Source organism: Polyodon spathula, chromosome 7 (genome assembly GCF_017654505.1).
Source record: "Polyodon spathula isolate WHYD16114869_AA chromosome 7, ASM1765450v1, whole genome shotgun sequence".
NCBI classification, from domain to species: domain Eukaryota; kingdom Metazoa; phylum Chordata; class Actinopteri; order Acipenseriformes; family Polyodontidae; genus Polyodon; species Polyodon spathula.
Genome location: NC_054540.1, coordinates 5790642 through 5818349, shown reverse-complemented (window position 1 = coordinate 5818349; position 27708 = coordinate 5790642). Strand labels below are relative to the sequence as shown.

The following is a 27708-nucleotide window of genomic DNA, read 5'->3' as shown; positions in this document are numbered from 1 at the left end:
CCAACTGATTTTAGTACAAGACATTGCGAATCAAATTCTAATCAACATTGCACAGCTGCAGGTTTTATGCCAATCCTCCTTGCTTCTGACTCAGTGACAGTAAATGGATAAGGTCTTTGTGGCAATGTAGCCCACCATTCTGGGGAATAAGAATTTTGACGGAACCTTGACAAGATTAACATTTTCAGAATCTTCTTCACCTGTGGAAATCTTCTTCACCAATGGATGTGCCCCCCACGTAACATAGAGAAAATGTTTTTTTCTTTTCTTTTTTTTTCAAGAGACATTGCATGGCTATATAAGAGGATTAGAGGATAAATGATTCATAATCCTTTCTTGTCGAATGAAAAACAGAAAAAAAAACCCTGACAGGAGCAGTTAGTGCCCATATGAGTTCTCACTGTTACTTTCTCACTATGATAAACAACCTCAAAGGGGAGGCAGGGTATAAAGACAGAGCAGCACATAATATAATTTGTAATGAATTACTGTTTCATGTTCAATATAACTGCAACTGGAAAACAAGAATCTTACATACAGTGTTTTACATTAAACAGTTCCACACACAGAAAGACTGGATGGAAATAAAATAAACATGTTTTCTTTGTTTTACAGTTATACCATTGAATTGCAAACCAACATGGTTACCTTTCTCTTTAGGAATCTAAAATGTTAGTCAGAGAACTGTTAGTTATTTTTAAGAAAGAATCTGGTGATTTTGTTTCACCCGTTTCGATTTTGTCCTGGAAGTCTGGGCACAGTAACGTGCCACTTTAACCTTAAAACAAGCCCATACTTTTTTGTAATTATTATCTTCCACGAGGTGTTCTGTTGAAGGTTAATGAGACTTTACTGTGGAAGAGCCCTATTGGGATGGAGGAAGTGAAGAAGTCCAACTGTAGCTACTGCCAAGTGTCTCAGGAGTGCTGGGTTTGAAACTCTGCCCTTCATCCTCTCTAATGAGGTCTTGGTGTTGCTTACTGCCAGATGGTGGGGGGGGGGGGGCACTTTCAAAAAGATGAATCAGATCAGTGCACCAAAGGTCGTTCTCAGCAGACAGCTTGGGTGATTCTATCTTGGGTAGGGAATGTACTATTAGTGCAAGGCTGGTAGGTGGAGTCTAGTCTGTTCAGATTCTATTAGCTTGTTATTAGGGGGTATAGGAGGGTTGTCTCAATTCACTCTAAATCTACCTGTTGGGTACTAGTAGTAACAATTTATTATTAGGCTCCCACTTTTGAACTCAATTTGGTCTTTTCTCTTTTCTGAGGTGATAAAAGGGTGGCTATACCTACTCTGAGCAACATTTAATTTCAAGAGACATATTTCACAATAATTATCCAGTTTGTGTGAACAGTCTACTGAGGTCAACTTTTGCTGCTGTCCCTCATTATACAGATAACACGCTTAACCCTCTGCTTAACCCTCTAAGCCAAGTTTTTGTTGGCTAGAATTTAAAACAAATAAATATATAAATATACAACAATAAATTATTAAATAATATATAAACAAGTACTTACAATTGGCTTGTAACTCCCCTCCTTTCTTCCTTTTCCCTTTCAATAGAAATTCACTGCAATAAAGAAAAACAAAAAATGCTTAATGCAGTTGTGTCTTGAACTGTTATAAGGTTTAATTTTTAATTTTTAATCTCCAACTGGATTATTAGGGTGCAGATGTGTAATTAGAGGGGTTTTCCAGTTTGTACACAAGCTGGTAAAGCCATCCACCCTCTGCGACTAACCGTCTGGAGATTAGACATACCCTAAAGGCTCCAGATCAAGGAAAACAGTCCCTCTTGATACATACTAACTTAGCTTGTGAAAGTAACATTCATTCACAATGTCTTTTTTTTTTTTAATATAAACGATTGTTTGGTAAACCACGTCTGTTAAAAATCGATTTAGTTATGCCTTAGGCATGCATTAGAAAGCGTTTAGAATACAAAACGACCATGCTAATGAGGCAAGCACTTACAAAACCCTATATAAGGGCTGTACTTGCTGTAGTCACCATGAAAAAAAAGAGACAGATTCTATTAGGCTTGTTACAAAATGGAATGTTTGCTAAAAAGGACTATCAGGTCTTGGATGCAATACCAATGATATCATGTATAACAGCTGCAGGTTACAACATGACACGAAAAAGGATCAGGAATAATTTGTGGTAGCCACTGTAAAAGTCATTGTACAGTAACTGAACAAGGTCAGAGTACAGCTGCATGCATCTGATTGTGCTATATCCGTAGAAAGGGTGCATCTGTACAATTACAAACCAATTCTGCAAATATAAGCCCTGTCTCATAATAATAAAAACACAATTTGAAAATCTGTACCTGATATGTAGGCTATAACCTAGTCATTTATAACCTGCTACTACTGCAAGCTATAGCAGGAGTATGCATTGTTTTCCCTTGCTGAATTTGGTTTTAATAAGGGGTGGGAAGTGATGTGTCATGGCAGCAGCTAAAACAACTGCACCTTTGAGACTATGTAAATAAACTTGGCAGCCAACCATCTGTAGTGCAATGAAGATTAAACTACAGCATGGAATACTATACTAAGCAAAAATCAAGATGAACAATCATATAACATCGGTACACTTCTGTGGTTTAATGACATACTTAACACAGTTGAAAGTAACGCTACTGTGGCTTAATAATACTACCGACAGTACCAGATATCTCAGATTTAATGCCGTTTGTTAGGCAATTAACACAAGCTCAGCAGCTTTTGTTCTCGCCCGCATCCCTTCCCTACCTGAGAGCATTACTCTGCCGCGCACAATTACAGGGTAATGCATTTAACAATACTGGAACTTTACAATAACTAATAACGACAAACAACAATAATAATTCAGCTTTCCCCTACCATATTTCTCACTCCCAGCATCCTCTGCTACACATTAACCTAAGTGTAGAAAACTGGCTCTTGACACGCACTCCATTTGCCAACAGGTGGCAACGGCGAGTCAGTCCAGCCCTGCCCATTACAATCAAGGTGTAAAGTACATAACATTGAGACACTTGTGGTTTAACAACATACTAAGCAGATCAAGGTGTACATATCATTTGGGAAACTGCTGTGCTTTGGGTATTAGACTACAAACCCATAACACCTTTTGAAGAGGCTTACAATAGTTGAATAGATGTTCAAACATGGACAGTACTGGCCAGTTGCAATGTTTTCCATTACACAAAGCTGGCCAGATAAAGTCAACCAAATACAAATAAAATTAAGAACTGGTGACAGAAAGTTGAATCAGTAGACATGAGGACAATGTACAACCCAGCATTTCAGCCACAAGGTCAATCTAAAAATAAAATGGGATCATCTGCGATTTCTACAAAAATAATAGCAATAACAACAACAACAAATAATCTAACAATGCAGCATGTTTATCATATAACTTCATCTAAATCTGTATCGATCTCGTGAGTCAGTTACATTGACTGTTCAAAGCGCTGATCTGAGGATTAATTTAGCGATGGATCTGAAGCCGAGAAACAGAATCCCGCTCATCCAAAATAGCATTTAAAAACCTGGCTGTTTATTAACAAATACCCATATCGTCACGATAACAGATTCCAGGAAGAAAAAAAAAAACACCCTTCAATTACAACCCTTCATTCTTAGAGGACATTGAATTTATTTGTTTTTTGCTTGTTTTAGGTCTGTAATTCCTTTTTCAATATGAATTGATTGGTTTTTGCTGGTTTTAGGTCTGTAATTCCTTTTTAAATATGAATTGATTGGTTTTTGCTGGTTTTAGGTCTGTATTTCCTTTTTAAATAATGTGACTGATTGAGGCTCTGGTGCGGTGTTTGCGTGCACAGAAAAGTTTGGTTGCTTTGCAAATACAGTTTCTCAGAATATAGGCTCTAATCCAAAGGGGATTTCATTAAATCAATTGGTTTAAATTATTATTCTTAATAACGACGGTAAACCAGCCACGCGTAAAACATGTTCTATTTCCGTCATTATTCACCGGAGTCCGTCAGTTCCTTGATCATAATAACTAAGGCATGCATTTTGCTGGTGTTGGAGAACGGAGAGAGCGAACCACACGGTACAGTTAAATGATTGCAAAATGTTACAACACTTTCAGGTACGGTAAGAAAAACACAAATTATAAATTGCTGAAAGAATTGCCTTTTTATAAATGAATACAATCACACAGAACTGGTTCTCGTTAGAAGGCTGTCAAGGGTATAGCCGGTAGGTAGTTTGAGAGAAAGCGTGGTGCAGTTCGTAATACTTTTTGACTCATACCAAAATATTACGACACCAGTAAATAAACCAACCCGAATGACTTGTCTAACGTGAGATGACACAACGGCAATGTTTGTCATTCTTCATATCTCTCTCTGTAAAATCACTAGTAAGCGACACTGTCACCAATAAAATAATCCTCTCCAGTTTGCAGTATTTAGGTAATTTGACCGGTATTACTGACCTACTCCTAGGGCACACACAAATTAATTATTAGCATTTCCTTTTATTCTATATAAAACATAATCATATTGCAAGGACAGCCGCCTTTAAAGTAACGCCCAATAGTTAAGCAATACCAAACGAAGGAAGAAAGTAACATGCCAAATTAAGATATTTTAGTTCCCTTGTGGAACACACAGGACTTAACAGTTTAAAACTACAGCAAATTACGTTAGAGGATATTTTATGCCAAAATGAAAAATAAACAAACAAATAAATATATAGCTATTTTTATTTCTCTATTTATTTACTGTGTGTTTATATATATATATATATATATATATATATATATATATATATATATATATATATATATATATATATATATATATATATATTCATTCATTTATCCATGTATTTATTTCTTTATTTCTGTATTTTTCATGTTGTTATAACATACTCTTCATAAGCACTATAGGTATGGATTTCGTGCTCAACGCTGTACGCTCTTAAAGCATCATGCTAAGAAAGTCAAAAATACTGAACACACATTTTGAGAAAACATGAAATAAAAAAATAAAAAACATCAAAAACATGCCATGTACCAGAAACAAAATAAAACCTAAATGAAAGCAGTATTCAAACTAGCTGTAGCAATAAAAACATCGAAATAGGCCGGATAATAATGCGTTTAAGTAAACCTACAGTAAGCATTTTCAGTCTATGTGTGATCTGATCAAGTAATCCAGCAGCAAGATCAAGCAACCCTCTTTGCAGCGTTCAAAGACAGTTGTCAGTTTTGTAATAATGTCATGACATTGTTTTACTACAAAGTGTGCAGCGAATAACAGTAACTCACCCATGAAACTCAGTAGTGAGCGGCACCTCCGCGATTCAAGCACTGTATTCCTTAGGGTGACTTGTCTTATCCTGCCGACGTCTCTCCACTGACTGACTGTGGGAGAGCGTCGCCTTTAATCAGTTTGTTGGTTGTCTGGATGCATCATTTCAAACAATCTCATTAGTGCTGCTGTGTCATGCCGGAGTGTTTAACGGTAGCTGGGACCACCACTGAGTTAATTTAAGCAACGCAGATTAACAAAATAGAAGACGACGAAGTCCACACATTGAAATGTATGTGGGCGTCTGTGCTTGGTAAACCAATCGAAATATTAAAGAAAGACCTATGTAAAAATGTTGCCAGAGCTGGGAAATGTTCTCGTCTGCGGAGTATAGTATTTGTCTACGAATGGTCACAATAGGAAAGCTACTCACTATACAGAATGGCCCACACGCAAGCAAAGACGAATGTTACAGTACCAGTACTGTATAACGTGTGGCAGGAGTGTATCGACCTGCGTTAGTGTAACTGTGTAAACCATACAGAAACTTACTGGCATCTGATAAAAGTCAGTTAACTGGATTTTTTTTTTTTAATTCATTGTTAATTTTGACTGAAATTGCATCTTCATTTGTAACTGTTTTTTGATCTGTACTGTTTTAGTCGAAATCTATCTAGGCCAAAAATGGGTCAGACTACTGGGATTCCTAAGGCAATTATTATGTGTATTTATGAATGAGAGATAATAATATTTCTCTCTCCTATTTTAAGCACAGCATCTTCCCCACACGGTCCTTATTATTATGCGGTATACATTTTTTTGTTTCCATACCTTGTTTTCCCTGGGCCTCTTGTGAAGACCCTTTTTTACCCTGCCTGTCTACATTAATGCTTGGTTTCCTCTACTGCTGTTGTGGCAGTCTAAGGCCAGGTCATGGTGAAAACAATAACAAAACAATAAGGCCTCTGGTATACACCCATTTTGTGAGGTGCATGCAAAACCTCACATAGAAACTTTTTTGTTTCCACTTAGCACAAAAAAACCTCAAAAGAACTACGTAATTGGAAGCCCTTGCCTTCTGTATTAATAGCCATATCATTTTGTATTTAAATATTGTTAGTCTTCAGCATTGCTAAATACTGTATTTCAGACGGACCAAGCCTTAGAGCATGTTGACAAAGTTAAGCAAGTCAAATATGCCATGCTTAACTAGACAGTGTACCAGTGCTGAGGAGAGCCAGTGCCCCTGCTGGCTAAACCCTGTCCTGTGCTCAGCTGTGTGGTTGGCAGAAACACCCCTGTGCTACTAACAGCACATTCTCTCATGATAGTATATCTTCTCACGCTGTTCCTTTAGAGAAGGTCAGAGCATAGTACATTTTGATGGAGTTGAATGTTTAGTGATATTTAACTTCCTCACCACTTTTCAATGACTAAAGCAGGCCATTGTCTGGCAGCCATTTTACTTCCAGTGGTTGGTGATTGCACACAGCCTGAAGGCTGCTTAGCTGGACTCAGTACTATCAGCGCCTACAGAGGAATGATCCAAATCTATCCCAAATATTAATTTACTGACAATAAAAAAAATAAAAAAATAACACTCTCTACAGGAATACAGTGACGGGATGGGATTAGAAAGGCAGCTTTGCCATTTGTACTGAATGTTTTGTGGTGAGATTTTGCTGCAGAATTTCAAAGTGGGTGAAGAAATAGTTTTAATAACCGTTGCTGAGCGTCAACTGTAAATTAAAAATAACAACTATGACTATTGAAAAATACAAAACCAGATAAGCTGAACCTGCAAGGAAAATCAATTCATTTCGAGTATGGTGCTGTACATTATTTTATATAAACAGGTGACTAAATAGACCAATAGAAAACTGATGTTGTCATTATAAACCCTCCAACTAAATATTTGCCTTGTATCTGACGTCTACCCATGTAGTAAATTGAAGGCACTCCTTTGTTATCCTAGCTATCCATGTTCCAAAAGGGAATACATAACAAGGAGAGTTTTAGCAAATACATGCAGTATAAATATATAAGAGAAGCAATGCATATAATTCTGCACGTAACTGTTTTAATGTATTTTACTCTATGGGTTAGGAATGTTATTTCCATTAAATATAGAAAACCTTTTGGTAACCTTTTTATAATAGGTAAATACTGCCCCATACAGTAAATAAAATATTTATGTGCATAGCTTATATGATAAAAAAAAAAAAAAATCATAGTTGGAATGTTAAACTGCTGTACATTACTTCTATCCAATGACTCCTTTTATATTAATTACACTAAACTTAGTATCAGTAATAGCAAGTCCCTCTAGTGGCCTCCTTGGGAAATGGTATAACAGAGACTATAAGGATAGAACAAGTTCAGAGATGTTTTATACAGCACAGTAAATATTATGTACTGGTTGCAAAGTAAAATAATCAAATAAATAAAAATGAATATTTTATTTATTTATTTATTTTCCATTTTAGCTGAATCGTTCACACAGATTGTATCATTGTCTGTAAATATTTTTAAAGCTCTGTCTGCATGTTCAAGTCCAGGGCCCTGACAAACTATCATGAAAGATGAGGATTTGCAAAGCAACACAACCTGGAAAAGAAGAGCCTGGCAGTAAATAATGAATGTGGCACATGCTACCTCCCCCAGTTCATGCATTCTGCTTTGGGGTTTTAAAAATATTCTATTCTACTGCAAACCTTCCTGTTTGGTGGGCTTACATCTCTTCAGCCTGGGTTTTTTATAATGCTTTCTAATCTTTATCAAGAGGCAAAAGATATTTTCACAGAGGCTTCAACACATCTTTCTACAGTATGGGAGACAAAAGAGCAAGCTGAAGAAATACAATCTCATACTTCACAGGTGTAATTATTGATAACGCCAACAACAGGTGACATGCTTTGATTAGTGTGGATACAATGTACCTGACACATTGTGAAAGGAAACATAATGAACATGAGCAGGGCACATATTCTACCGGGGAATACACTGTATCATATTTGTTTTGAATTTCAGACCACAGCCGCAAAGAAAAATGACTTCATGACTTTGTTTCAGCTCAAGCAGTAATGCTCTCATCAGTATGGCTATCCCAATGCATGGACAGCCATTCATTTTTTTAACCTACTGTTTTGCATGTGGAATTCTTTCTTATCGTGACAACAAGCATCCTTTAAATAAGTTTCCATCAACTTGATTTGCAATTATTTTGTATAAGGTTAAGTTCAATGCAAACTACTCAACATGCACAAATAATGAAATACATTCATGATAATGAGGGTCGCAATGAGCGCTGCCTGTGCATTGGGTTATTAAGTGGCTGCACTTACAGCCCAGAGTTGAGCTGTAAGGAGTACAGAGAGCAGTAGGCACTGTATGAGATTTGTGGAGCACAAAAAACATGTCAGAGGAAGCACAGCAAAGTCCCCTTAGCACATGGAAAAGAAAATAAAAGTTGAGAGTCCTTACAGCAGAGGTCATTAGGCATGAAATTGAATTATTTGGAAAAGCCACAGCCAACATCAGTTCAGTAGTTCAGGACAAACACCAACCACAAAATGTTTTAGTACACATATTTATTGTGGAGAATTCAGAGTATAAGATTTTACAGAGAAGTATGTTGTATATACATATTCATTTGGCATCAAACCTAACTTGGTTTGAGGGCTCACTGCCTAGATGACTGGACGACTGGATGAGACGGAGACCCCTCAAAAAAACAAGCCAGTCTCAGTGTCGCAATTAGTATTGAATATAGCCCACTTGAAGGTTTAGCCAACCTTTAACAAATTAAAGTGTGCAGGAGAGGAAAACAGAACCCATTTTTGGGAAATAACCCTCTGAGAATCCATGGCTGATCTGATTGCCCTTCCTCCGGGCAGGCTACTGATGCGCCCTGAGAAAGGCGGAGTTGAAAATAAGAGAGAAGGGGTCGTATGGGCTGACATGGGAGTTTAATTTAAACAAATAGATTTGGGAACCTTTTCCTTCCTGGTCACTTTTACTTCTTTTGAGCCGGAAGGAAAATGTATCAGATGAGGTGATTGCTAGGTCAGATATACAGGGGTGAATCTGGGGGTTGAATTTATTTGAGTCCGATGTAGACTCTGAGCACCTAAGGAGCCCAAAAAAAGGCAAGGGGAAAAGGGGTTTCTAAGGTTTATCTAAAACTAGGAGGAGTATCTAGAGTGAATGAGTGAGATGCACTGATAGGTGATAGGTACCCGAGCAGGGGCAGAAGGAGATTCTGATTGTTGAAGCCCTTTCAGGATAAATGATATTTGTGAGTTGCTGAGTGTAGAGCTGGGAGCGCCGAAAATGAGTTTGTGGAAAAACTGGATGCCAGAAATTGAAACTTTGATGGAGAAAACTCTTATAGCTCTATAATAAGAGACATAATATAGGATGATACTATACTGGGCATTGAAAATGAAGCAATTCCAGAATGACCAGTATGTTTGCAGTGAGAGGGGAGTGATGTCAGCAGCGAAAGCAGCGGGTGGCTCACAGGAATGTCAGGTCTGAAAAGGGACGAATCTGAGTTGACAGGAGGTCAGCTTTGGGAGCTAATGCTCTAAATCTCTTTGCTAATGATTTGGACTATAGCTGAAATATCTGAGTGGATAACAATGGATTTTTGGGCCCAGGAAGACTCCCAAAGGAATGCAGTTACAGCAACCAGATACATTTCATATAATAATGAGGACTGATCGGGTATAGGATTAATGCTGAATTCTTCAGGGCATGGAGCAGAAAACCATTTTCCCTTGTAATATCTTCCAAAGCCGAGAGAGAGAGCTGCGTCTGTAAACAGTTGAATGCCTTCAGGCAGTTGGAGACAGCTGTCGTAAAAGTAATGTAATGCCGTTACATTCTTTTAGTAGGAGCTCCCACAGACAGAGTTCCTCGCGGCAAAAAGGATCCAGGAGTATGACATCTTTGAGGGAATCAACAGAAGGGATCAAGAGAAGAAGGTATGAGATGAAAGTTTTTCCTTGAGCAATTATCCTCATTGTGTAGCTTAAGTGGCCTAGGAGTGACAGAAGATTGCATTTGGTAGGAGGGGGACTGGACAGAAAAGAAGAGTAAATAATAGAAATAGGAATTTGAGAAGTCATTTTGGAATCTTATATTTAAGATGAAGTATTTTGATTTTGAGTTGTTTTATATAATTTCTTTGAAAATCTTTACTAATTGGAAAAGGGCTTTGGAGCAAATATGAAGTTACAGATGTAACAGGACAGGTTCCTTCATTGAAGTCATTACAAATCTGGCGGTCTCCAGAGTATGTAATATTGCGGCCATGACCATCTTTTGGATGAAAAGATGAGGAGGATTGAGAGGGAGGGACATGAGGGGACAGGGTGTAGGGTCAGCAGGAAATGGTGGGGTGAGCGGTGGAACTGCATACAGATCATTCTAGAAGCTGAAGACCTGTGAAAAAATGGGAGAATATGTCTTGGTCCAGGGCTCCCCAGTAGATCCTCTGGTTACATTGTTGGAGACGGGCAGCGGCTTTAGTAGAGAAAGCTTTATCGTATTCAAAGAAATGGGAACCTCTGAATCTAACTGAAGTCTAAAATGATGGACATATAATCGTTCGGGATAGAACTTGTATATGATGTCCCTGAAATGGCTGAAAGCTAGAATGAACTTGGAAATGGTAAGTGTTTTGAAGAAGCAGGGGGCCCAAGGTTTTTAGTGTAACTGAGAGGTTGGTGCAATGGACCACCCTGTTACTGATGTAATCTAGTGTGTTATTGAGTAGTGAAACAAGGTTAATGTCTGCACCTGCTAAAATCTGGTTGCGTAGGCCAAGTGACACCTGTTTGGGATTGTAGATTAGGACATTTCCTGGAGGAGACAGGGCCACGAAATTTTTTAGGGAAAAACAAGACACTGCGGAGGGAGGAAGTAAAGGGTGGTTATTGAAAAACTGGAGAGCTGGGGGGAATTCAAGGGTGCAGGCAGAAAAGGATAGGAGGGTGCCCATAGCCGTGGGGAGAGAAGAGGAACAAAGAGCTTGGCCCGGCTGAGATGGGAACACTGAACCTGCTAATTCTCTTGCTGGGAGCCCAATGTAAAAGTAAGGTGCTTGCTGTGAGCCTGGGAAAGAGATAGCTAACAGGGGCCTGCTGTACTGCTAGGAAGGAAGGAAGAGTGTACAGAAGAGCGTTGCCCTGCTGGGCAGTCATTTGATGTAAGCAATAGAAAGGGGCTGTGTTGTCTTGTTGAAAGCTTGTAACTGAAAATGTAGAAGGAATATTAGACTGAGAGGGAACCAGTATGGGGGCCTGTTGGATGCCCATAGTGGCCAGAGAGGTCACTGCAGAGGCCTGCTGGATGCCTGCAGTGAGAGGGGAGGTAACCTGAAAGGTTACGGTTGGAGGTGGGGCTGGTTGGACGACAGTGTCGGGCGCTGAAAGTCTGGGATGGATCGCGAGAGCAGCCGCTCCTAATTGTGAACAGTCTCTGAATCCAGAATTCTTAGGAAGTGCTGAATGGGCCTTTGATTGACAGGTGCTGTGGAGGTCCAATCTTCTGTGTTTTGCAGATGTAGACGCGCTTTGTGGCGATGCAGTGGGTGCGGGGCGAGGTGTTGTCAAGTCCGCTTATAATAAGCGGAATTGGGCTTGTTTTTTTGAGAATCACAGGTTGGAAAACACCCATAGTGCCATGGGTTGGGCTTGTTTTGTCGTGAGACTTGGCAACACTGGGGGCGAGCTGGAAAGAAACAATCTGTGCTTTCGTAATAGCGCCTGCAATGGGAAGAATGCTACAGAGTGGAGAGAAATAAATTAAACAAATTCTTCTTACGTGCTATAGATTTGATTGGGAAGTTGTTGCTACGAAGATAGTCCAGTCTCTGATATCAGTAGTTGTGGTGGAACGAGTGGCCAGGTGGAAGCAATGGCAGACAGGAGAGTGAGCCATTTGTTGTGCTGGGCAACAGGGTAAAGGCAAGGGATCTGGTGATGGTCCTGGAGAAGCAGACATCTGGGCAGAGAAGTTTGGAGTGGTAGATACCGCCTACCGAAGTTGTCATGGAGTTCGCCTGGAAAGTGTTGGTTGAACTGGTTGAGTGGATCTCAACTGTGGAGCAACGGCAAACAGATCATCATCCAATGAAACGGAATAATTCAGACTGTTGTCCATGATGAGTGCATGTGCTGAGAGGTAAGTGAAGAGGGTATTTACAATCTTAATTAGTTAATGTGTAAGTTGATTGATTCAATCTGGTGATGCAGAGATCGGTGTCTGACCCTCCTCCCGAACTTTAGTTATGAACTTCATTTATGCTACCAAAGAGGCCATATGGAGAAGGTCAGTGCTGTCGGTGTTACCAGGAGGACAGTCAGCCAGGTGATGAAAAGGTGAAATTCAGCTATTAGGTCTAGGATGACCTGCGGAGTGAGATGGTAATGCCTTACCACTGCATCTTCCGGCATACCAAACAAAGGTACCCTGGGTTTGAATATGTGGGGTCTTCTACGTCTTGCCCTTCTCCTCCAAAGGTTTTCCTTCCTGTCTTCAACAAGAGCTAAGGGTCACAGCAGCAGGAAATGTATCACAGCAACCACCCTGAGGCCAATGACAGGTCTCTGAAGGTGTGTTATTTTACACAGCTCTTAATTACTCGCTTCTACATTGGTTTGCACCTTGTAAGAAGAGGTGCAAAGTTCTTGGAGGGTGAGCAATTGCCCAAATGCATGGCAAAATCCTTACATCTCATTGGAATGTTTGCACCTGCTTAGTATTCCAGATCCCAGTCCAATGCCAAGCTCTTTTCTTCATTTGAATACATTTCAATATCATTTAAATGGATTAGTGATGGAACATTGGTAATTTGATAGTGGGTGCAGAACACCAGATGAAAGCCATTTACATACACCACATTTTTAGTGGCCACAAAAGTCCCACTTTACCAATTTTGGCTGCAATATGGGTGTTTTGCAGACACAAATCAGTCTGCACACATCCTTACATCAGCCCCTTAATGCCTACCATCCCTTAGGCACTTTATATAGCAGCACTAAGATATTAAAGCCAGTGCTTTGATAGAAAAGTAAGGTCTTGCCTTTGAAGCTGTTTACTGGTTAAGAGTCTTTCACGTCACCTGGTAGCAATTAAGCATAGCGAGCAAATGCTCTTAGGAAATTTTCAGCATTGCCTAGAACTTGTTAAATTTGTCTAGAATGCGTCTACTATACTGTACAGCACATAATTTCTGTAGATGGAAGCACTTCATCACAGATTGTACCTCCAGCCCCATTTGAACACTGGGCTACTCATTTCGGAGTTATGAGGCCAGTGCTCCTGCAAGACACAAATCAACATGGGAAGAAATCATGGGAAGAGATTCTTCAAGGTGCTTCAACCACTCTGTTCTTTAGGATAGACTGACTTATAATTGCAAGTATTCTTCACCTGTTTAATATTGAAAGAGATTTCTTAAAAGTGAAGTTTAGAATCTTTTACTGCTTTCAATAGGCAAGATGTCATTTTAGTTGTTTTTCAGTGCCTCTATCCCAGCACTACAGTACACTATTGACTGGCGTTCACAGGCCAGCGAAGAAAATACATGAACAATTCACAAATAATGATGCCCAAAGACATTTTATAGTCTAATGTATTCAGTGCACCTTGTATTACTTGTAACTCTCATATATTATGGGTGTAGAACAGCCCCAGAACAGAGCGCACTGTGTAAATAATAATTGCTGGTCAAGAATGCTTTACCATGTTTCTGACAGGGACTGGGTATAACAGATTGTTATGAAACTTTTCAGGACAGTAATGTTTACTAACATACTCTAGTGGGATAATAAATGTGTTTCAGTGCGGAAATGGCTTAATAACAGTGAGCTCTGATAAGGTTATCACCTCTAAAACTCTATATTTTATCCTCTGCCACTGAACATTTGTCAGCAGAGGAGTTGGGATAATTAACAGTCTGCTGTGGATTTGAAAATGTAAACATCTGGTTAAAAACATAAACGGTAAATGAAAACACAACACTGCAAGGTGATCTCCACTGACTTCAGAAAAGAAAACACAACACTGCAGGGTGAGCTCCACTGACTTCAGAAAAGAAAACACAACACTGCAGGGTGATCTCCACTGACTTCAGAAAAGAAAACACAACACTGCAGGGTGAGCTCCACTGACTTCAGAAAAGAAAACACAACACTGCAGGGTGATCTCCACTGACTTCAGAAAAGAAAACACAACACTGCAGGGTGAGCTCCACTGACTTCAGAAAAGAAAACACAACACTGCAGGGTGAGCTCCACTGACTTCAGAAAAGTCAGCGGCAGACTCTGCATTCACCCCTCTATTCCTGCCAAAGTCTTCTTTTTTTTTGACATGTGGTGTTGATTTTATAATGTAAAACCAATTTGGCTGTCAAACAAAATAAAGGTTCTTAACCCAAGACTATCCAGGGTATAGTCTTTGAAATGTCATCAACGCCCCTAAAGAACAAAAGCCCAAAGTAAACAGGCTGATAACTAGGTCAGCTGCAGGAAAACTGTACAATAGATTTTAAGTATTCATATATTTCTTGGGAAAAAGAGAATGTCTATTTGTCTCAGTGCAGATGTCTGACAGTCTGTGACTCATGACCCCACAGGGGAGTCTGTCACAGAGTGTTTGACTAGAGATCACAAGATGATCAGATGAAACATAGACTATCAGAAAACTTAATTAGGTTGTTAACCTGAGACTATTTCCGATGACGGTGGGCATACTTTACACAATAACTGTGGGTGTAATTGATGTGTAGTGTTTAGTATCGTAAATAATGTTGTTCATTGTGTGAGTTCATGTTTTGCTAAGAACCATTTGCTTAATGATCACATTTTATCAATAGCTTTGACCTCAGCATCATTATACCGGGTTTCTCCTCTGCTTACAAATGTAGCCCTCACTACTGTAGTTTTAAAAATCCCACTGGGATACAATTATAACATCGGTTATTACAATTATTGCCCTGATGGAATTCTAGAAGACCACAGTATTATCAGAAATGGCAAAACTGACTACATTTAGGTTTCCTCCTTTTCAATGTTTTTTTAGGGGCTCACAAAATACCTAAATAAATCACTCATCTTTTACAGTATGTATTTTACTTGGGTTCTTCATTGGAATACCATGAAAGTTTATACAATAGGTTTTGCTATGTTTAATTTATGCATGATTTTTGACTAGCTGAACTGATGACACGTCATGATTGAATGGGGCAGAGACACCGGAGTTCAATAATATGAACGTGCCAGGAATGATTGACACCCATTTCATTTGCTGTGCTTTCCCTTAGCTTGGATACTGTTTCATCTAATCCAGATGCACATCGTCAGCTGCGAAGAATACATTGAACATGATCGCATTCAGTAGCAAAGGCCCTGCTACCCATTAACAGGCTTCATGATGTTTCAATAAAGAACAGAGTTGGCTCAAAAATAAATGAGGTGAGTGATATATCACAATATTTTGTGAGCCCCAGACAAAAATATATTGAAATCGAGCAAGTCTACCTATATTGCAGCACACTATAACTTATATAGTACAATGGTATTGCACCCTACCATTGCAATAACAGTACAGTATGTCAAAATACAAAAGTCTCAGCAGTCCGCTTCATCTGTCATACCATTTTACTCTAGCTGCCCTTTTCCTACCATTGCCACTCAGTATAAAAGACACGCTATGCTAAATGCAATTGCATTTACATGCTTGCAATTAGAAAACTAGATGGTGACAACAGCATTGTTCCTCTCAGACAACATTTCTTAAAAGAGACAATGTTATTCAGAAGTACAATTTTTCCAAGTCTTAGCTATGGCTTTCATCTAGTAAACACTCTTTGTGTGAAGTATGCTTCAGAACTTCTATTTTTTCTGTCTTTGTTGATGTATGGAGTAATTTCCCTCGGTTTCTACAGAGTGCAATTTGCAAGAAACATTAAGAATCAATTTGCACAGAATCCAGCAAGCCTTAATGCCTTATAACTCTAAAAGATATGTGATTATATATGGCCAGGCCAGTCTTTAAAAGCATACTAATCAAAAACATTAACATGACAGCATTCTAACAAACCCCTGATAGTGTTGGTGTTGATATTTGCATTTGCTTTATTATTTTCACTCTGGTGAAACACATGTATTCTTCCATATGCACAGGTCAGTATGACTAACATGTTCAAAAAACAAACATACCTTCAATTGCTTGCAGTAATAAAACATAATAATGCTCTATCAGTGTCCTCTTAATTCTACTTTCTGTCAGGTAAAGACTCTTAACAGAACAGATTAATTGAGATTTGTAGAAATATACCCTCTGATCTCTAATTAAAAAAAAAAAAAAAAAAAAAAAACATTCAGTAAATCACTTTTCTCTGGCTTAAAGAATTCCAGCTTTCTTTGTTATGTTCAGTTATTTTTTATTCTAGCGTAAAGCATCTTAATACAGTATAGGTTTAAATGGATTATACTCATTAAGTTTGATATTTTTTTGATATTATTATAAGTTTTTAAATGTAAATTTCTAACAGACATCACTCAGTATTCCTTGTTTAGCTTTATAGTAATGTCTTACTTTGTAGTCATCCAAACCCTGCTTATGCATGCCCAACCTAAATGTATCAGTCTACATGGTTTCTGTGAACTTTGTCAACTTGACTGTTTGCCATCAAAACATTTTTATTGATAAAACAGCTGTTAAATTGACAGCTAAGTAACAGTCAATAATGTTTAAATACGGTTGTTTTTAACTAGAAGGCACAATATTATGCCAATATTAAGCTTATACAAAAGTGCATTTTGGAACTAATAATGATGACCAGCAGCTAGTAATTTACTTACCACTAAATACCGCTTTCCGTCCTCCTGTTTACATTGCAACATTATTATATGATCTGACATCTTCCTTAAAGAAAACTGCCTTGCAAAACTTTTAGCCAATTTGTGCTGTATATTTATTTTGCTTTTTTCTGTACCCCACACAGACCTATATAAATACAATAGAAAACTGGACTATGTGTCTGTTTTGAATTGAAACAACAGGTACAGTTCTAAACTGAGCTAAGCATCAATTACTGTCAATATTAAATGTAATTGTAGACATAGATAACTGTATACATAATTGGTGTTTCTAACATATAACGTCATTAACCCTTTAACATTGGGAGGCTTGGTGGTTCAGTAGTTAAAGAGGTTCCAGGTTCAATCCCAGGTCACCCATTGATTGACTGTGCATGACCCTGACCAAGTCATTTAACCTCCTTGTGGCATGTCCTTCTGCTGAGATGTAAAACCGAGCTCCTGTTGCAACAGCAGTTGTGATGCATACATACCCAAGTCTCTGTCAGTCATTTTGAACAAAAGCATCTGCTAAATAATAATTAATGTGTGTAAGTAAGCTCACCGAATAAGACATATGAACTGTTACCATACAATCTTGATAAAACCTGTTAACCTGATTTGTATTGTAAACCCGGTCTGTACTTTGTATTGAGTTACACATTAAGTTTTATAGTACCGCACAGACAGTGTGTGTTCTTTAATGTCAAAGCCATTGAAAGTGTTTTTCTGACATGTTCATGCTGTTCCTGCAGCAGTGTACACAAGCCCTTTAGCACACACGCGCTCCATGACAAAACAATAGTTTCTAAATTTGTCAGCAACCCAAATGACAACAACTACATTTTCAAAAATATTTAGCTGAATGTGGTGGAAACTAAGTTGCAGTAAAGATTGTTAATTGAAATGGGCAGACAACAGGGCTTTAAAACTGGACAATTACAAGGCTAATCACAGAGGGAGGCAATCTGTGTCCATGTTCTTGGTAAAAATTAATTAATTTTTTTAAAATTGCATTTATGAAAATAAACAAGATTCCCTGCATGTTTTAAGAAGCCATTAAAACCACAAGCGAGCAAGTTAAAAGGTCTTGGGTAATAAGTCTAATTTGCATTCAAATGATGCCTGATTATTAATGTTGAGTTCAGCAAAACGAGGCTGTAAAATGTATTTTCTTTGTGGGTGCTCTCACTTCCTATTGATGGCTAAATTAATTTTCCTGATAAAAAACAAAAACAAAAAATGTTTAGCAGGACAAATTAAATTTAGTTTTAACGTTTGCTAATTGTTATTCTTTAAAGCAATTTAGCGATGCTTCAATGTTCTTTTTGTTTTTATTGAAAGCCCATGTTAATCAAAACCCATGTTTTTTTAAACCTTTTTTGTGTACATTCAAACATTTACCAAGGCGAGGTATATGTTTTTTTTTTTTTTTTCTTATGAACTGCAAAACAAAATGTAATCTTGAAGAGATTCTTAAGAATGTCAAAGTCTGCTCCTGGTGTCAAAAACGTGTATACTGTCTCCAGACTGGCAGGGTCAAACCAGCAGAGATTTTACTAATTAGTGAGACCATTTTACAAGTTATCTGCTGGTGCTCAGTTATTTAATGTGTTTTTTGTATTAGTATTAGGTCCTCTGCTAATCCTAACCTACATTGATGACTTAGATTCTGGTATAGTAAGCAAACTTGTTAAATTTTCAGACGACACAAAAATAGGAGGAGTGGCAAACACTGTTGCAGCAGCAAAGGTCATTCAAAATGACAGCATTTAGTACTGGACAGACACAACGCAAATGACATTTAATAAAGAAAAGTGTAAGGTACTGCACAAAGGCAATAAAAATGTGCATTATAAATATCATATGGTAGTTACTGAAATTGCAGAAGGAATCTATGAAAAAGACCTAAGAGTTTATGTTCATCTTCATCTAGACAATGTGGGGAAGCTATAAAAAAAAGGCTAACAAGATGCACAGATATATAGTGAAAAGTGTTTATTTAAATTAAGGGAAGTAATGTTCAAACTACAGTGCATTAGTAAGACCTCATCTAGAATATTGTGTCAAGTTCTGGTCACCTCGCTACAAAAAGGATATTGCTGCTCTAGAAAGAGCATGTCATATGCAAACAGGCTAAAAAGAATTGAATCTATTCAGTCTTGAACAAAGATGGAGATCTGATTCAAGCTTTCAAAATTCTAAAAGGTATTGACAATGTCGACACGAGGGACTTTTTCGACCTAAAAAAAGAAAAAAGTATCATTGGTCACAAATGGAGATTAGATAAAGGGGCATTCAGAACAGAAAATTGGAGGCTCTTTTTTACACAGAGAATTGTGAGAGTCTGGAACCAACTCCCCAGTGATGTTGTTGAAGCTCACACCCTGGAATCCTTCAATAAGCTACTAACAACCAAACGAGCAAGATGGGCCGAATGGATACATAAGAACTTTCTTATGTTCTTATGTATACTTGCTGTATTTGAGCAGTTCAATTACATGCAATTGACAAGAACCCTAAAACCCTTGTAATAAGCACATGGTCACTAATGTATTCGCAATTCTGAATGGTACCCTTCTATTGTAATTAAAACTAAACCAGGAGATCTCTCGCTAACTCTGTGCTTCCATTCATAAAATGAGACTCCAAGCTAATGTATGAAAATCATTTAAAAGTGAGTAACCCCCTCTTGTCAGTAAGCCTAAAAAATGGCCTTGTCTGAGGCAAAAACTTGTTTTCTTTGCACTTTGTTTGCAAGATATTACTTTAACAGTAATCCATGAGTCACTAATTCTATTGGGCAGCTGGATAGAATATTGAATTAAATTTGTTTTATATGTATAACAGGAGATTTTATATTTGTATGCTTACATGTGGGTGAGTGTTGGTGGTGTTAGCTCTTTGCTTTCAGTTCTTTGATACCCTAAAGAAAGATGACACTTTCTCTTCTCTTTCAATGCACAGGCCTCGTCATAAAGCTATAGAAACAAACAGCATCCAAGATTAGCAGTGCCTTCAGCTATTTCTCCTTTAAAATAGAATTACAAATGGTAAAGTATTCAGGACTTCACATAGTAAAGCTTTCTTTGCATGTATAAAATAAATCTGTGTAGCTGTCAGTACCAGTGTGTTCCCATGTGAAGACCACTTTACAATATGTGATCCAATGTCATTGTTCTTTGATGGTAAATCGTGGTCTGTTATTGGTCTGAGTAGGGTTTCTTTAGAGTATACAGGTATTGTACTGCTATCCCATTTACTTTGGTATTTTTATTTTCTAAGCTGCAGAAATCCATTGCTTTATTGTCACAATACCACTAGCTGTGTTCCTCACCATATACAGAGCAGCTTTGAAGAATTTTGAGGAACATTCCTTTTGTGTGACTTCAAACCATCCTGCAGCAGTTGACAGGGTGTCAGAAAGATAAATTGTTAGCACCTTTAATCACTGAGTTTAAAATTAACTGCCAACACTGTAAAATAATGGCACCTCCATGCTGGGAGTCAGCTGGGGGCCAAGGTTTCTTTGGCAGAATAATAAAAGATAATTCAAATCATTCCTTCTGAAGCTGATCATATTGGCAAGCAAGACACCATGTTCCTCAATAAAAGACAGGAACACATTTTGTTGTCCTGCTTTTAAATGTTTAGTTACCCCCATATATTTGGCTGGTAATCTTAATGAAGTATATCCCAAGTAGCTAAATAATAAAATTATTGTTATAACCCAATACTTTTCTAATGAGTTATAATGCAATATAATGACTATCGTTTCATTTGCACATATACTTTATTGCAGTCTAAATCTTCTTAATCATGCCAGAACTTGAATTGACTCTTATGACTATCTGCTATTGCAGGTTTTGTTGTATTAACAGATACTAATTTTGTCATATCTAATATGAAAACCAACACTGCTGTGAACCAAGGTACTGTAGTAAACAGCAAATCCATTATCGATGAACAATGTTTTCATTTATTGAACGCATTTTGTAAATATACCAGCAGGTCCATTATACTTTCTGAATACTGTTTACTGTTTATTGAATTGTTTAGTGAAATTCTGAGGCGGTTATTCTCCTCTCTTCAACATCTTGTAAATACCCAAATCCACGTTGCATTTAGACAGCTTACAGTATGAAATACAGTATGCACCACATATTGGGATTGCGTTTGCTCATCTTTATAAATATATTGTATCCTTCACATAAAAGCAAAGCATTTCTTTAAGAAAACAAATTGGATTTTAAAAAGGTGTGTCGTGTGGTATAAGCGCAGTAACACTGCTTAATACTGTCCCATTAATCCCCTTAACCAATAGCAAACCACATTCATTTCCATACTGTACAGTGCGCTTTAGGTTGCCTGCCTTAATGTGTTCTTACATACTGTTCATTGCATTCTGTGCCTTACGCTAATGATACACTTATAATTACAACTGAATCGAGTAACATACTGTAACATACAGCTTCAGCTGGGGTCTCCACTGACCATGGACCTAAACTCATAACATACAGCTTCAGCTGGGGTCTCCACTGACCGTGGACCTAAACTCATAACATACAGCTTCAGCTGGGGTCTCCACTGACCGTGGACCTAAACTCATAACATACAGCTTCAGCTGGGGTCTCCACTGACCATGGACCTAAACTCATAACATACAGCTTCAGCTGGGGTCTCCACTCACCATTGACCTAAACTCATAACATACAGCTTCAGCTGGGGTCTCCACTGACCATGGACCTAAACTCATAACCTACTGTACTCCTGGGTTCATCTCGGAGCAGGCTACAACAAGATCTTTGCTAAGTGTACTGTTCATTGCATTCTGTGCCTTACGCTAATGATACACTTATAATTACAACTGTGATTACAACTGCGATTAACATACAACTCGTGTAACATACTGCAACATATTGCTTCAGCTGGGGTCTCCACTGACCATGGACCTAAACTCATAACATACAGCTTCAGCTGGGGTCTCCACTGACCATGGACCTAAACTCATAACATACTGTACTCCTGGGTTCATCTCGGAGCAGGCAACAACAAGATCTTTGCTAAGTGTAATTTCTGATAACAAACATGTAAAAATCATTAATTTCTTTATGTTGGAGAAATAGCTTGCATATCTATCCTCAAATCAAATCCAACACTTTATCATTTACAGTTATGAACAGGGGAGTAGGGGAGTGAATAATTGTATTTGAGAATTAGACCGATACGGGGGGGGGGGGATTTGGTATTGACACCACAGTTACTACTCACACCTACTCAGGAAATGTAATGCCCACAGACTAGACATGACCTTGGTTTAATGTCTCCTTCAAAGGTAGGACATTGGTTAAATGCTCTCAACATCACTATTGGAGGTTACCCTTCAAAGTATTGACTGGGCCTGACCTTGCTTACCTATTAAAACCTGACAAGAGATATGGCAGCAGGGCTAATCATTACCTAACCTGTGCGTAGACTAACAGAGACCATTGCTTTCCAGTGCTGTCATCCATATCCACGACTACTAAGCTAATGAATAAATATAATTAGAAGGCTGGGAACAATATATCTGTCCTTTCAGTCATTTATATTTTTTGCATACAATAACATACATCATAACAACAAAATTTAAATAATAATACAACAATTTAAAATTCAATTTAAAAAAACATTAAGCATAAATAATACCCTGCATTCTTTTTTTCAGGATCACATTTAGATTACTTTTAAATAACGAAGAAGGGTCTTTATTGTGGACTTAAATGGAATAAAACATATGCTTCAATGGAACAAAACAAATGCTGTGAAGTATTTTCATCCTTGGGCTTTTTACAAACACAATACAGATTCTATCAAGTTTAAAACAAAATAAAAAACCAAACAAGAAATAAATTCTCACCAAAAATAGTCTTAGATCTTACTCCAGGCCTTCTTTAGGATATGTCCATGTGTATCTGTTTGATCTACATAAAAGAATAGGATATGTCGTGCTGGCATACAATATACAAGAAGATTAACAAGTTTTGTTTGGTTCACTGGTTTCCCTAAAAGCCAGTGGGCCCCGTGGTTGGACAACTGAACTGAGTCTCAGAATCTCAAAGCTACAATACTTTTCAAATCATTATCTCTTTTTCCATATCCAAACACACGTTTCTGAATTAACAATGTTTTTAAATGAGTCTCTCCAAAACCATAACAAGGTAGCACAGGCCTTATTGTTTGAAATTAACCCTGGAAACATACAGTACCATTTCACATACAGCAGCACTGACTGAGCTCTGCAACTTGTATTCAAAATTCAGAATTGTTCTCCAGTTTTGTAGCTACTTCACAAATCAATAGTCAAGACAACATGCCCTCCTATTCGCATGACTCTGACCTTCTTCATTTAATAGGGTATGAGGCAGAACACCCGCAACGCTAATGCATATTGCAATATAGGGTAAATGATGAGTGCAGATTGAACAAGTGCCTATTTGGAGAGAAAAACGTGTTCCTATTAATTCCTTTTGACCGCTCTGTAGTACAGGCTGAAATACTGCTTGGAATTCATTTTGTAAAATAACTTTTATGACATTCACATTTTTGTCCAAATGGTATTTCTATAGAGCGCTGTTGTGGAATAAAATCCATATCTAATCTTGCAAAGACACGGAATGTAAAACATGGTCATGCTACACAATATAATATTTTCAATACAGCAAAGCTACTTGTCAGAATCTGTCCTTTTCTCATTTCATGCTCTGAACCAACTTTCTTTTATTATTATACTTTTTTTTAATGCAGAAATCCAGTAACCTATCCAAGAAAGCACATCATTTTTACATCTTGACATTTTCACAATTGTGCTTGCAGGGAATAACATGGGAACCAACCATAGCGAGACCACCCTTGTTGTTTCACCTTGCTGGGCACAAGTAAATTCATATTTTATATGTCTCCAAAAAGAAATGCTGGGAGAGGAAGGACCTGCTAGCTTAATAAGTATTTAAAGCGTAGTGTCTTAGGATCATGATTTGATTTATTTTTTAATAAAATGTAATCCCTGGGTAAATGTTTACTACAATATTCCCTACTTTAGCTTTCTAACACAAGATACACAAGAAAAGATTTCCAACTTACTATGACAACCTTCTAAACCATATGGGGAATTGTGCATTTAAGCTCAGTATCAGTTTGAAAGCAACAGGATACAACAGCAGCTCTGGGAAAACACTGAATGATTGGTTTGACCAATTCATGTTCTCAGCTCTCTCTAAGATACTTGTTGTATAGCAATATAAAAGACAAAACAAATGTATAACATAGTTGTTGTGGTGGAGTTAACGTAAATAAAAATGTAAACAATGTAAACAATAATAGCGCAAGAATGAAATTAAAATTAAAAAAAAAATACTGCACTGAAATGGTATTGTGAAGACATGTCCTACCCTGTTATAGAGCCCTGCCCCATCATTAACATATTCGCTGAAGCGATTCTGATGACAGTGCAGTGGGGTCCCAAATAGACAATTGAAAATTGTGTTAACCCACTGAAACCAGGGTTATTTAGTGGTGCAATCAGTAAATTTAACAATTTAATACTCTATAAAAAGCAAAGTAGTCCTAAGTAACAACTGTGTGTGTTTGGACTGACACAGAAAGAGGAAATCAAATAAACGAATGACTGAGATGAGTGAGGAGTATCTGGCGTACTCCATCACTAGATTCTTGTAGTTCACATTTAAAGGATGTCACAATGATAAATAATTTGCTTCATTTATGTATTCATTTAAGAGTGAGTAATTAAGTGTCTAACTATTCACAAATCACCATTTCCAACATCCTTAAATTTACAGTTTGGAGGTACTGTAGAGCTACAGCTACAGTACTATAAAAAAAAAAAATCATAATTTAAAAATAAAAGAAAAAAAGAAAACAAATTGATTGAAAATAAAAATAAAAACTGATTTAAATCAAATAAATCAGGTTTGTTTTTTTATTTAAATCAAAAACATCGCCAACCCTGGTTTTGAATATAGAGAGGCTCCCTGTTGCTTGGCTGGATTCATACCTAAGTCACTAAGTAGAAGGCCTGGATCCTATTCAAGGGAATTGCACAGGGCTCACAAAAGGCCAGCAATTCCATTGAGCTGGAAAGCTTTATCACCGTCTCTGTATACAATGTACAATGTATGCCCTACATGCCACCAAGGCACTCTTGAATGCCCATTAACTTAATTGATTGGGAATCAGAATAAGATCTGTACCCAGAATTTAGTTTCCTACCCGTGGATTGTAGTGATGAGGGCGCACACAAAAGGTAATTGAGAAACACTGTTGTTGTGAGTGTTTATTCATTGTGCAGGCTATGGCAGTCATGCACTACATTAAATCAACAATGACAAGTCCCTGTCAGATATTAATAGTTTTAATAGTTTTATTAGCCGACAACATTCACATAGTGTTTATTGCCAATTCACCTGGACATGACACAAAGAAAGATCCACTTGTGTGAGACTCATTGGCACTACCAGAGATGAAGCCTGCAATGCTCTGCAATGGTGCAATATCATTTATACCTAATTTTTAGACCTGACAAATACAATTGGGGAAATAGAAAAAAAAAAAGCTGCCATCTACTTACTTCTTATTACTTGGTAGGTTGTGGAGCGAACGAGGACTGTATAACAGAAGCCTATGAAAAAAAACATTGAAGTCTCTACCATAATACAGTCTCTGTGTGTTCGCCTGCCATTTCCGTTCTTAGTGTGCATGAAATTGAATTTGTATACTACATTTTCTTAAGACTGTTTTCCGTGTGTCGGTTTCTTTCATTTCAAAATGTATAATTACATTTCATTTTATGCTGGCAAGTGTCATATTGACAACTCTGTTGGGCTCGCAATGTATTTCGAATCTCGTTTTATCTCAACAACACCTCATATAGTTCCCATGCGGTGTAGTGTATTGAAATGCAACGGCAAACATGCATATATAAGCAATGAGAAATGCTTTTCATTCTATCAAGCAAGCAGCAGGCCTAATTAATTCTGCTCTAGACAATCTTTCAACACACTTCTAGTCTGAAAAGAAATAACACAATCCAATATTGTCAATATTAAAGGACGCCATAGACATTTGAGTGAAATTAAATTCAACAAATCAATTCCAGACAGACGAGCTTTGAAGACTGTGAGATAATTAAATGCAAGTAACATCTTCAGAGTTCCTCAGAGAAACCCAGAGAGAGTATTTTACAGGTATTTTGTCAATTGCTGAACATCCATAAATAAAGCTGTCAGTCAGTATCCTTTTAGTAACAGATCAAAATACATTGATTGTTCTTTGGCCCTGGTACAAAATGTTTTAAAAGTTAATGAGAACCACTTCATGGCTGTGAGTTTTTTATATTTTAGTGAATTACCTTTTTCTCGAGATGGCTCGATCCTTTCGAGTGACATAACGCAAACTAGTTTAATTGTTTCAAACTCATCAACCACGTAGCCTGTAGATGTTACTAGTAGCCTCAACTAGTGACATCTTTAACATTGCATTACCTGAAATTGATTACAGTGGATCTAGATAGTTTACCTGGATTGCAGCAACCATTTATTTTAATTTTTTTTTAGGTGGTTGATAAAAAAAAAATGCTTTAGAGAGCTTTCCATCTTATCCTGGCAGAGTACTGGTTGATCAAATTGTCAAGGAGACAACAGTTTACTATATTGCTTCACCATACTTTTCTGTGATTTCTCGTGTTACTTGTCCTAACATATATGACAGCTGGAGTTCTGTGAATTTAGTCCATACTAAAGGGTTTGCCTGCACAGTGTCTGAAATGATACTGCAACTCTCCTCTGACAAAGATAGAGGGTTCCGAAGAAGAAACAAAGAAAAACTATCACTAAAACTATTATTAGTCTTAACAAAGAGCCACAATTGTACTACAGGGGCACAAGCAGCCTTTCTAAATTGTCAGACCAAAGCTGTTTTTTCTATAGACATACAGCAGCGTTGTCCTTGAGCTTCAATCTGAAAAGGGGGCTGACCCCAACGGGCTCGAATTTGAGTTCTGTGAAGTGAAATCCATGTAATCAGAACAGACCTGAATCAGCAAGCATCACTAATGCATACAACCTGCAGCTGTTGACTCATGTTCATTCATTAATCATTGAACAACAACCTCAAGAGTCACGTTACAATTATAATGGCAATAATGACTCTAATCAGGCACACTGCGTATTCAAGGAGGGTAGTTTAATCCAAAACCAGGGGAAGAATTTTGCTTAATTTGGTATAAACTGATAACGATTTCTGAGCAAAGGCAGATACGCACTAACGGGAGTAAAATACATTCCATCCACATTGCAATTGGTTGCATCCGTCATGGTGACCCACCTCCAGCCAATAATATTTGACCTGATTCAAAGATAGTGACTGAGGCCCTGGAAATCACTCTGTACAATCAATTTGACTAGTTTTAAAAAATAAATAAAAATAAACTTAAGCCATGTCATTTAGAGATGCTAGTTAATCTACTTAATTAACGTGATTTGTCCCAATGTAAAGACTACACAA

At 37.6% G+C, this 27708-nt stretch overlaps 1 protein-coding gene across 4 annotated transcripts in view; it reads right to left on the bottom strand.

Annotated features, from left to right (window-relative positions):
• Positions 1-27708, bottom strand: part of LOC121318049 (synaptotagmin-1-like) — a 193955-nt gene that overhangs the window by 114607 nt on the left and 51640 nt on the right. For 2 of the 4 annotated variants that reach the window (XM_041254284.1, XM_041254283.1), the window contains one exon: positions 1521-1573. The gene's annotated coding sequence lies outside the window, so the exon portion shown is untranslated. Of the gene's footprint in view, positions 1-1520; positions 1574-5292; positions 5639-27708 lie in introns of those variants that run through there. The other 2 variants (XM_041254282.1, XM_041254285.1) reach the window with 2 other exon arrangements.